Source organism: Epinephelus lanceolatus, chromosome 17 (assembly GCF_041903045.1).
Source record: "Epinephelus lanceolatus isolate andai-2023 chromosome 17, ASM4190304v1, whole genome shotgun sequence".
Classification (NCBI taxonomy): domain Eukaryota; kingdom Metazoa; phylum Chordata; class Actinopteri; order Perciformes; family Serranidae; genus Epinephelus; species Epinephelus lanceolatus.
In genome coordinates, this window is record NC_135750.1 from 1015183 (window position 1) to 1027500 (window position 12318).

The following is a 12318-nucleotide window of genomic DNA, read 5'->3' on the forward strand; positions in this document are numbered from 1 at the left end:
TTTGTTGTTGTTGTTGTGCAGATGATGAAGTGGTGATGATGCGTTCATGTGTTCATAATAAAGGTGTGTCACTATTCACAGCTTCAGTCTGACCTCATTTCCCAGCATTCACTGCAAACTGCTGTCACAGAGGAGCAGGAGTCCTCCTTTCCTCCTCCTCCTTTTCATCATCCTCCTTCCCATCTTTCTCTTCCTCCTCCTCTCCAACTTCATCTTCTCTTCCTTCTCCTCCATCCCCCTCCTGTCCTCCTCTTTCTCCTCTGCTCCTTCATCCCCTCCTCCTGTTCCTCCTCTCCTCTTTCATCTTTCCTCCTCCTCTTCATCCTCTCTTCCTCTTCTTCATCCTCTCCTTCTCCTCCTCCTCCTTTCCTCCTGATCCTACTCCTCTTAATCTTTCCACCTTTCCTCTTCCTCCTATGCTCCTTTATCCTCTCCTCCTCCCCCTCATCATCCTTCATTCCCTCTTCGTCTTCCTCATCTTAATCCTTCATCCTCTCCTCTTCCTCCTCTGCTCCTTTATCCTCTCCTCCTCATCTCCTCTTCTCTGCCTCCTTTTCATCCTCTTCTCCTCCTTCCCCTCATCATGGCTCATCCCCTCCTCCTCTTCCTCCTTTTCCTCCTCCATCATCTCCTCGTCTCCTCCTCCTTTCAATCTTCTCTTCCCCCTCTTCATCCTCCTTACCCTCCTCCTTCTCCTTCTCCTCCTCGTCATCCTTCATCCTCCCATCCACCCCCATCCTCTCCTCCTCCTTTGCTCTTCTCCTCCTTCCTTTCACCATTTCCTCCTCCTCATCATGATCCTTCATCCTCTCCTGTTTCTCCCCCTTTTCTTCCTCGTCTCCTCTTCCATCTCCTCCCCCTCCTCCTTCTCTCATCCTTCATCCTCTCCTCCTTCTTCATCTTCTACTCCTCCTTCTGTGTTTTGGAGTGTCAGTTCCTCCGTGCTGTGAGGAGGAGGAGGAGGAGGAGGAGGAGGAAGAGGCCCACAGCGCCTCCTGCTGGCCTCTCACTGCAGCGTCTCTTCAGGATCGAAGCCGAACTGATCAGAGGTCTGTGACGTCAGTAAACATTTACTGATCAGATCGATAGTTTAATCTCCGTGATTGTTCAGTGACGTCAGAGACATCGGTACGTCAGCAGTGTCCGGTAGAACCGGCCGTTAAACGGATCATACGGGATGTTCTCAGGCTTCACGACACCTCGCGACATTTGGCGGCAGAGTTTGCGGGTCTTCAGTCCGTCAGCCAATCAGATTCGATGCACCGAGCAGGCTGCGCAGCTGCTCAACCAATCACAGGCCGGAGAGAGTCCGAACGGGCTGCCGCGTGCCGCCTCTGTGCCGCAGCGGCCCATCCACTCTACAGGGCGACCTGCCGCTCCGTGCCGCTCCCGCCGCTCCGCCCCGCGGCAGAGAGGACTGAGCGTTGCTAACCGACAGGCTGCCGCTGCTCTCCGGTGACAGAGGAGCGGCGGAGGAACCGACTCACGTTCTCATCCACGGCCGAACCGGGAGAAGCGGAACCGATCCGGGTTCAATCGTAAGTGTCCGGGTTTCACATCACCTCCGTGATTTATCCGGTAAAATACCGAAAACAAGGCGGGTTGTGACGGAGCGGCGGCGGGGCGATGTGTGTGTGCGTGTGTGTGTGTGTGTGTGTGTGTGTGTGTGTGTGTGTGTGTGTGTGCGTGAAGGAGGAGAGCGGAGAAAATACCGGGACAAAGCCGTTAATGTTCCTGCTGAGGAGACACGGTGACGCTGCTGCGGTGACAGGAAGAGAAGAGGAGGAGGCCTCAGTACCCACTGACCTCCCCCTCTTCATCCTCATCCTCATCTCATCCCCCTCTTCATCATCAGCTCTTCTTCATCCTGATCTCCTCCTTCTCCTCTTCATCCTGTCCTCCTCTTCATCCTCATCATCATCTCCTCCTCCTCTTCATCCTCATCATCATCTCCTCCTGTGTTTACAGTATATTTGAAATCATGATGTCATAAATATGATGAAGAGTTTTTTATTGTGATGATAGAGACAGACACACACACAGACAGACACACAGACACACACACAGACACACACACAGACAGACAGACACACACACAGACAGACACACAGACACACACACAGACACACACACAGACACACACACAGACAGACACACAGACACACACACAGACAGACACACAGACACACAGACACACAGACACACAGACACACACACAGACAGACAGACACACAGACAGACAGACACACAGACACACAGACAGACACACAGACAGACACACACACAGACAGACAGACACACAGACAGACAGACAGACACACAGACAGACACACAGACACACAGACACACACACAGACAGACACACACACAGACACACACACAGACAGACACACAGACACACAGACACACAGACAGACAGACACACACACACACAGACAGACAGACACACAGACAGACAGACACACAGACAGACAGACACACAGACACACACACAGACAGACACACAGACACACAGACAGACAGACACACAGACAGACAGACACACAGACAGACAGACACACAGACACACACACAGACAGACACACAGACACACAGACACACAGACAGACACACAGACACACAACAGACAGACACACACACAGACAGACACACAGACACACAGACAGACACACAGACAGACACACAGACACACACACAGACACACAGACACACAGACAGACACACAGACACACAAACAGACAGACACACACACAGACAGACACACAGACACACAGACAGACACACAGACACACACACAGACAGACACACAGACACACAGACACACAGACAGACACACAGACACACAGACACACACACAGACACACAGACACACAGACACACACACAGACACACAGACACACAGACAGACACACAGACACACACACAGACAGACACACAGACAGACAGACACACAGACACACAGACACACACACAGACAGACAGACACACAGACACACACACAGACAGACACACAGACAGACAGACAGACACACAGACACACAGACACACAGACAGACAGACAGACACACAGACACACACACAGACAGACAGACACACAGACACACACACAGACAGACACACAGACACACACACACACAGACAGACACACAGACACACACACAGACAGACACACAGACAGACAGACAGACACAGACACACAGACACACAGACAGACGGACAGACACACAGACAGACACACAGACACACAGACACACAGACAGACACACAGACACACACACAGACAGACACACACACAGACAGACAGACACACAGACACACACACAGACAGACACACAGACACACAGACACACACACAGACACACAGACAGACACACAGACACACACACAGACAGACACACAGACACACAGACAGACACACAGACACACACACAGACAGACACACAGACAGACAGACACACACACAGACACACAGACACACAGACACACAGACACACACACAGACACACAGACAAACAGACAGACAGACACACAGACACACAGACACACACACAGACAGACACACAGACACACACACAGACAGACACACAGACAGACACACACACAGACACACACACAGACAGACACACAGACACACACACAGACAGACACACAGACACACACACAGACAGACACACAGACACACACACAGACAGACACACAGACACACAGACAGACACACAGACACACACAGACAGACACACACACAGACACACAGACACACACACAGACAGACACACAGACACACACACAGACAGACACACAGACAGACACACAGACACACACACAGACAGACACACAGACAGACAGACACACAGACACACACACATACAGACACACAGACACACAGGCAGACACACAGACAGACACACAAACAGACAGACACACAGACACACAAACAGACACACAGACACACAAACAGACAGACACACAGACACACACACAGACACACAGACACACAAACAGACAGACACACAGACACACACACAGACACACAGACAGACAGACAGACACACAGACACACAGACAGACACAAAGACACACAGACAGACAGACAGACAGACACACAGACAGACACACAAACAGACAGACACACAGACACACAGACACACAAACAGACACACAGACACACAAACAGACAGACACACAGACACACACACAGACAGACAGACACACAGACACACAGGCAGACAGACACACAAACAGACAGACAGACACACAAACAGACAGACAGACAGACACAGACAGACACAGACACACACACAGACAGACAGACAGACAGACACACAGACACAGACAGACACACAAACACACAGACAGACAGACAGACACACAGACACACAGACAGACACAGACAGACACAGACAGACACACAGACAGACAGACAGACAGACACACAGACACAGACAGACAGACACACAGACAGACACACGGACAGACAGACAGACAGACACAGACACACAGACAGACAGACACAGACAGACAGACATACAGACAGACACAGACAGACAGACATACAGACAGACAGACACACAGACAGACAGACACAGACAGACAGACATACAGACAGACACAGACAGACAGACAGACAGACACACAGACAGACAGACACACAGACACACAGACACACAGACAGACAGACACAGACAGACAGACATACAGACAGACACAGACAGACAGACAGACAGACAGACAGACACACGGACAGACAGACAGACAGACACAGACACACAGACAGACAGACACAGACAGACACACAGACAGACAGACACAGACAGACAGACAGACATACAGACAGACACAGACAGACAGACAGACAGACAGACAGACACACAGACGATGTACTGGTGTAGTTGGGATGTACTGGTGTAGTTGGGATGTACTGGTGTAGCTGGGATGTACTGGTGTAGTTGGGATGTTCTGGTGTAGTTGGGATGTTCTGGTGTAGTTGGGATGTACTGGTGTAGTTGGGATGTTCTGGTGTAGTTGGGATGTTCTGGTGTAGCTGGGATGTTCTGGTGTAGCTGGGATGTACTGGTGTAGTTGGGATGTACTGGTGTAGCTGGGATGTACTGGTGTAGTTGGGATGTACTGGTGTAGCTGGGATGTTCTGGTGTAGTTGGGATGTACTGGTGTAGTTGGGATGTACTGGTGTAGCTGGGATGTACTGGTGTAGTTGGGATGTACTGGTGTAGTTGGGATGTACTGGTGTAGTTGGGATGTTCTGGTGTAGTTGGGATGTTCTGGTGTAGCTGGGATGTACTGGTGTAGTTGGGATGTACTGGTGTAGCTGGGATGTACTGGTGTAGTTGGGATGTACTGGTGTAGTTGGGATGTACTGGTGTAGCTGGGATGTACTGGTGTAGTTGGGATGTACTGGTGTAGTTGGGATGTACTGGTGTAGCTGGGATGTACTGGTGTAGTTGGGATGTACTGGTGTAGTTGGGATGTACTGGTGTAGCTGGGATGTACTGGTGTAGTTGGGATGTACTGGTGTAGTTGGGATGTACTGGTGTAGCTGGGATGTACTGGTGTAGTTGGGATGTTCTGGTGTAGCTGGGATGTTCTGGTGTAGTTGGGATGTACTGGTGTACCTGGGATGTTCTGGTGTAGCTGGGATGTTCTGGTATAGTTGGGATGTACTGGTGTAGCTGGGATGTTCTGGTGTAGTTGGGATGTACTGGTGTACCTGGGATGTTCTGGTGTAGCTGGGATGTACTGGTGTAGTTGGGATGTACTGGTGTAGCTGGGATGTTCTTGTATAGTTGGGATGTACTGGTGTACTGGTGTAGCTGGGATGTTCTGGTGTAGTTGGGATGTACTGGTGTACCTGGGATGTTCTGGTGTAGCTGGGATGTACTGGTGTAGTTGGGATGTACTGGTGTAGCTGGGATGTTCTTGTATAGTTGGGATGTACTGGTGTACTGGTGTAGCTGGGATGTTCTGGTGTAGCTGGGATGTTCTGGTATAGTTGGGATGTACTGGTGTAGCTGGGATGTTCTGGTATAGTTAGGATGTACTGGTGTACTGGTGTACCTGGGATGTTCTGGTGTAGCTGGGATGTACTGGTGTAGTTGGGATGTACTGGTGTAGCTGGGATGTTCTGGTGTAGTTGGGATGTTCTGGTGTAGCTGGGATGTTCTGGTGTAGTTGGGATGTTCTGGTGTAGCTGGGATGTTCTGGTGTAGTTGGGATGTACAGGTGTAGTTGGGATGTTCTGGTGTAGCTGGGATGTTCTGGTGTAGTTGGGATGTTCTGGTGTAGTTGGGATGTTCTGGTGTAGCTGGGATGTACTGGTGTAGTTGGGATGTTCTGGTGTAGTTGGGATGTTCTGGTGTAGCTGGGATGTTCTGGTGTAGCTGGGATGTACTGGTGTAGCTGGGATGTTCTGGTGTAGTTGGGATGTTCTGGTGTAGTTGGGATGTACCGGTGTAGCTGGGATCTACCGGTGTAGCTGGGATGTACAGGTGTAGTTGGGATGTTCTGGTGTAGTTGGGATGTTCTGGTGTAGTTGGGATGTACAGGTGTAGTTGGGATGTACAGGTGTAGTTGGGATGTTCTGGTGTAGCTGGGATGTTCTGGTGTAGTTGGGATGTTCTGGTGTAGTTGGGATGTTCTGGTGTAGTTGGGATGTTCTGGTGTAGCTGGGATGTACTGGTGTAGCTGGGATGTTCTGGTGTAGCTGGGATGTACTGGTGTAGCTGGGATGTTCTGGTGTAGTTGGGATGTACTGGTGTAGTTGGGATGTACTGGTGTAGTTGGGATGTTCTGGTGTAGCTGGGATGTTCTGGTGTAGCTGGGATGTACTGGTGTAGCTGGGATGTTCTGGTGTAGTTGGGATGTTCTGGTGTAGTTGGGATGTTCTGGTGTAGCTGGGATGTTCTGGTGTAGCTGGGATGTACTGGTGTAGCTGGGATGTTCTGGTGTAGTTGGGATGTTCTGGTGTAGTTGGGATGTACTGGTGTAGTTGGGATGTTCTGGTGTAGCTGGGATGTACTGGTGTAGCTGGGATGTTCTGGTGTAGTTGGGATGTTCTGGTGTAGCTGGGATGTACTGGTGTAGCTGGGATGTTCTGGTGTAGTTGGGATGTTCTGGTGTAGTTGGGATGTTCTGGTGTAGCTGGGATGTACTGGTGTAGTTGGGATGTTCTGGTGTAGCTGGGATGTTCTGGTGTAGTTGGGATGTTCTGGTGTAGCTGGGATGTTCTGGTGTAGCTGGGATGTTCTGGTGTAGTTGGGATGTTCTGGTGTAGTTGGGATGTACTGGTGTAGCTGGGATGTTCTGGTGTAGTTGGGATGTACAGGTGTAGTTGGGATGTTCTGGTGTAGCTGGGATGTTCTGGTGTAGTTGGGATGTACTGGTGTAGCTGGGATGTTCTGGTGTAGCTGGGATGTACTGGTGTAGCTGGGATGTACTGGTGTAGTTGGGATGTTCTGGTGTAGTTGGGATGTACTGGTGTAGCTGGGATGTACAGGTGTAGTTGGGATGTTCTGGTGTAGTTGGGATGTACTGGTGTAGCTGGGATGTTCTGGTGTAGCTGGGATGTACTGGTGTAGCTGGGATGTACTGGTGTAGTTGGGATGTTCTGGTGTAGTTGGGATGTACTGGTGTAGCTGGGATGTACTGGTGTAGTTGGGATGTTCTGGTGTAGTTGGGATGTTCTGGTGTAGTTGGGATTTACAGGTGTAGTTGGGATGTTCTGGTGTAGTTGGGATGTTCTGGTGTAGCTGGGATGTACTGGTGTAGTTGGGATGTTCTGGTGTAGTTGGGATGTACTGGTGTAGTTGGGATGTTCTGGTGTAGTTGGGATGTACTGGTGTAGTTGGGATGTTCTGGTGTAGTTGGGATGTACTGGTGTAGTTGGGATTTACAGGTGTAGTTGGGATTTACAGGTGTAGTTGGGATGTTCTGGTGTAGCTGGGATGTTCTGGTGTAGCTGGGATGTTCTGGTGTAGTTGGGATGTACTGGTGTAGTTGGGATGTACTGGTGTAGCTGGGATGTACTGGTGTAGTTGGGATGTTCTGGTGTAGTTGGGATGTACTGGTGTAGTTGGAATGTACAGGTGTAGTTGGGATGTTCTGGTGTAGCTGGGATGTTCTGGTGTAGCTGGGATGTTCTGGTGTAGTTGGGATGTTCTGGTGTAGCTGGGATGTTCTGGTGTAGTTGGGATGTACAGGTGTAGTTGGGATGTACTGGTGTAGTTGGGATGTACTGGTGTAGCTGGGATGTACTTGTGTAGTTGGGATGTTCTGGTGTAGTTGGGATGTTCTGGTGTAGTTGGGATGTACAGGTGTAGTTGGGATGTACAGGTGTAGTTGGGATGTTCTGGTGTAGCTGGGATGTTCTGGTGTAGCTGGGATGTTCTGGTGTAGTTGGGATGTTCTGGTGTAGCTGGGATGTTCTGGTGTAGTTGGGATGTTCTGGTGTAGCTGGGATGTTCTGGTGTAGTTGGGATGTACTGGTGTAGTTGGGATGTTCTGGTGTAGCTGAGATGTTCTGGTGTAGCTGGGATGTTCTGGTGTAGTTGGGATGTTCTGGTGTAGCTGGAATGTACTGGTGTAGCTGGGATGTTCTGGTGTAGTTGGGATGTTCTGGTGTAGCTGGGATGTACTGGTGTAGTTGGGATGTTCTGGTGTAGCTGGGATGTTCTGGTGTAGCTGGGATGTTCTGGTGTAGTTGGGATGTTCTGGTGTAGCTGGGATGTACTGGTGTAGTTGGGATGTTCTGGTGTAGCTGGGATGTTCTGGTGTAGTTGGGATGTACTGGTGTAGCTGGGATGTACTGGTGTAGCTGGGATGTACTGGTGTAGTTGGGATGTTCTGGTGTAGTTGGGATGTTCTGGTGTAGCTGGGATGTACAGGTGTAGTTGGGATGTTCTGGTGTAGTTGGGATGTACTGGTGTAGCTGGGATGTTCTGGTGTAGCTGGGATGCACTGGTGTAGCTGGGATGTACTGGTGTAGTTGGGATGTTCAGGTGTCGTTGGGATGTACTGGTGTGGCTGGGATGTACAGGTGTAGTTGGGATGTTCTGGTGTAGTTGGGATGTTCTGGTGTAGTTGGGATGTACTGGTGTAGCTGGGATGTTCTGGTGTAGTTGGGATGTTCTGGTGTAGCTGGGATGTACTGGTGTAGTTGGGATGTTCTGGTGTAGTTGGGATGTACAGGTGTAGCTGGGATGTTCTGGTGTAGTTGGGATGTACTGGTGTATTTGGGATTTACAGGTGTAGTTGGGATTTACAGGTGTAGTTGGGATGTTCTGGTGTAGCTGGGATGTTCTGGTGTAGCTGGGATGTTCTGGTGTAGTTGGGATGTACTGGTGTAGTTGGGATGTACTGGTGTAGTTGGGATGTTCTGGTGTAGCTGGGATGTTCTGGTGTAGCTGGGATGTTCTGGTGTAGTTGGGATGTTCTGGTGTAGCTGGGATGTTCTGGTGTAGCTGGGATGTTCTGGTGTAGTTGGGATGTTCTGGTGTAGTTGGGATGTTCTGGTGTAGTTGGGATGTTCTGGTGTAGCTGGGATGTACTGGTGTAGCTGGGATGTACTGGTGTAGCTGGGATGTTCTGGTGTAGCTGGGATGTTCTGGTGTAGCTGGGATGTACTGGTGTAGCTGGGATGTACTGGTGTAGTTGGGATGTTCTGGTATAGCTGGGATGTTCTGGTGTAGTTGGGATGTACTGGTGTAGCTGGGATGTTCTGGTGTAGCTGGGATGTACTGGTGTAGCTGGGATGTACTGGTGTAGTTGGGATGTTCTGGTGTAGTTGGGATGTACTGGTGTAGTTGGGATGTTCTGGTGTAGTTGGGATGTACTGGTGTAGTTGGGATGTACTGGTGTAGCTGGGATGTTCTGGTGTAGCTGGGATGTTCTGGTGTAGTTGGGATGTACAGGTGTAGTTGGGATGTTCTGGTGTAGTTGGGATGTTCTGGTGTAGCTGGGATGTTCTGGTGTAGTTGGGATGTACTGGTGTAGCTGGGATGTTCTGGTGTAGCTGGGATGTTCTGGTGTAGTTGGGATGTTCTGGTGTAGTTGGGATGTTCTGGTGTAGCTGGGATGTACTGGTGTAGCTGGGATGTTCTGGTGTAGCTGGGATGTACTGGTGTAGCTGGGATGTTCTGGTGTAGTTGGGATGTTCTGGTGTAGCTGGGATGTACTGGTGTAGGTGTGATGTACAGGTGTAGTTGGGATGTTCTGGTGTAGTTGGGATGTTCTGGTGTAGTTGGGATGTACTGGTGTAGTTGGGATGTACTGGTGTAGCTGGGATGTACTGGTGTAGCTGGGATGTACAGGTGTAGTTGGGATGTACTGGTGTAGTTGGGATGTACAGGTGTAGTTGGGATGTTCTGTTGTAGTTGGGATGTACTGGTGTAGCTGGGATGTACTGGTGTAGTTGGGATGTACTGGTGTAGCTGGGATGTTCTTGTATAGTTGGGATGTACTGGTGTACTGGTGTAGCTGGGATGTTCTGGTGTAGCTGGGATGTTCTGGTATAGTTGGGATGTACTGGTGTAGCTGGGATGTTCTGGTATAGTTAGGATGTACTGGTGTACTGGTGTACCTGGGATGTTCTGGTGTAGCTGGGATGTACTGGTGTAGCTGGGATGTTCTGGTGTAGTTGGGATGTACTTGTGTAGCTGGGATGTACTGGTGTAGCTGGGATGTTCTGGTGTAGTTGGGATGTTCTGGTGTAGTTGGGATGTACTGGTGTAGCTGGGATGTACTGGTGTAGTTGGGATGTTCTGGTGTAGCTGGGATGTACTGGTGTAGTTGGGATGTACTGGTGTAGCTGGGATGTTCTGGTGTAGCTGGGATGTTCTGGTGTAGTTGGGATGTACAGGTGTAGTTGGGATGTTCTGGTGTAGCTGGGATGTTCTGGTGTAGTTCGGATGTTCTGGTGTAGCTGGGATGTTCTGGTGTAGTTGGGATGTTCTGGTGTAGCTGGGATGTTCTGGTGTAGTTGGGATGTACTGGTGTAGCTGGGATGTTCTGGTGTAGCTGGGATGTTCTGGTGTAGTTGCGATGTTCTGGTGTAGTTGGGATGTTCTGGTGTAGTTGGGATGTACTGGTGTAGTTGGGATGTTCTGGTGTAGTTGGGATGTACTGGTGTAGTTGGGATGTTCTGGTGTAGTTGGGATGTACTGGTGTAGTTGGGATGTTCTGGTGTAGTTGGGATGTTCTGGTGTAGTTGGGATGTACTGGTGTAGCTGGGATGTTCTGGTGTAGCTGGGATGTTCTGGTGTAGTTGGGATGTACAGGTGTAGCTGGGATGTACTGGTGTAGTTGGGATGTTCTGGTGTAGCTGGGATGTTCTGGTGTAGTTGGGATGTTCTGGTGTAGTTGGGATGTACTGGTGTAGTTGGGATGTTCTGGTGTAGTTGGGATGTACTGGTGTAGTTGGGATGTTCTGGTGTAGTTGGGATGTACTGGTGTAGTTGGGATGTACTGGTGTAGTTGGGATGTTCTGGTGTAGTTGGGATGTTCTGGTGTAGTTGGGATGTACTGGTGTAGTTGGGATGTTCTGGTGTAGTTGGGATGTACTGGTGTAGCTGGGATGTTCTGGTGTAGCTGGGATGTTCTGGTGTAGTTGGGATGTACAGGTGTAGCTGGGATGTACTGGTGTAGTTGGGATGTTCTGGTGTAGCTGGGATGTTCTGGTGTAGTTGGGATGTACTGGTGTAGCTGGGATGTTCTGGTGTAGCTGGGATGTTCTGGTGTAGTTGGGATGTTCTGGTGTAGTTGGGATGTACTGGTGTAGCTGGGATGTTCTGGTGTAGTTGGGATGTTCTGGGGTAGTTGGGATGTTCTGGTGTAGCTGGGATGTTCTGGTGTAGTTGGGATGTACTGGTGTAGCTGGGATGTTCTGTAGTAGTTGGGATGTTCTGGTGTAGTTGGGATGTTCTGGTGTAGTTGGGATGTACTGGTGTAGTTGGGATGTACAGGTATAACTGGGACAAAATCACCTTTAGACTCTCACCAACATGTTGTTTACATGACAACACGTTTTCTTTGTAGCGTCCATAATTTGACTCAAAGCTCAGGAACACTGAAGTCATAAAAACGACTTACCAAAGCAGAAAACAGGATTATCCCAGGAGCACCTGAACGCAGCGTCAACTCAGCAGCATCATAATTATATCAAACTTCAGACCTGATAGACATTTTATTTATGTTTGTTTTGCTATATTTCATCCATTCCATGTTTTTATTTATTTTTCCATATTCTTTTTTTCTTTTACTGTATTTAATTTATTAAATTTTAGGGTTTGCTGTTTTATATTATTTATT

At 49.5% G+C, this 12318-nt stretch overlaps 1 protein-coding gene across 1 annotated transcript in view; it reads left to right on the forward strand.

The window, feature by feature from the left end:
• The first annotated feature begins 1402 nt into the window (after window positions 1–1402).
• Window positions 1403–12318, forward strand: part of LOC117248663 (uncharacterized) — a 25008-nt gene continuing 14092 nt past the window's right edge. The window contains exon 1 of the mRNA XM_033613875.2: window positions 1403–1538. The gene's annotated coding sequence lies outside the window, so the exon portion shown is untranslated. The remainder of the gene's footprint in view (window positions 1539–12318) is intronic.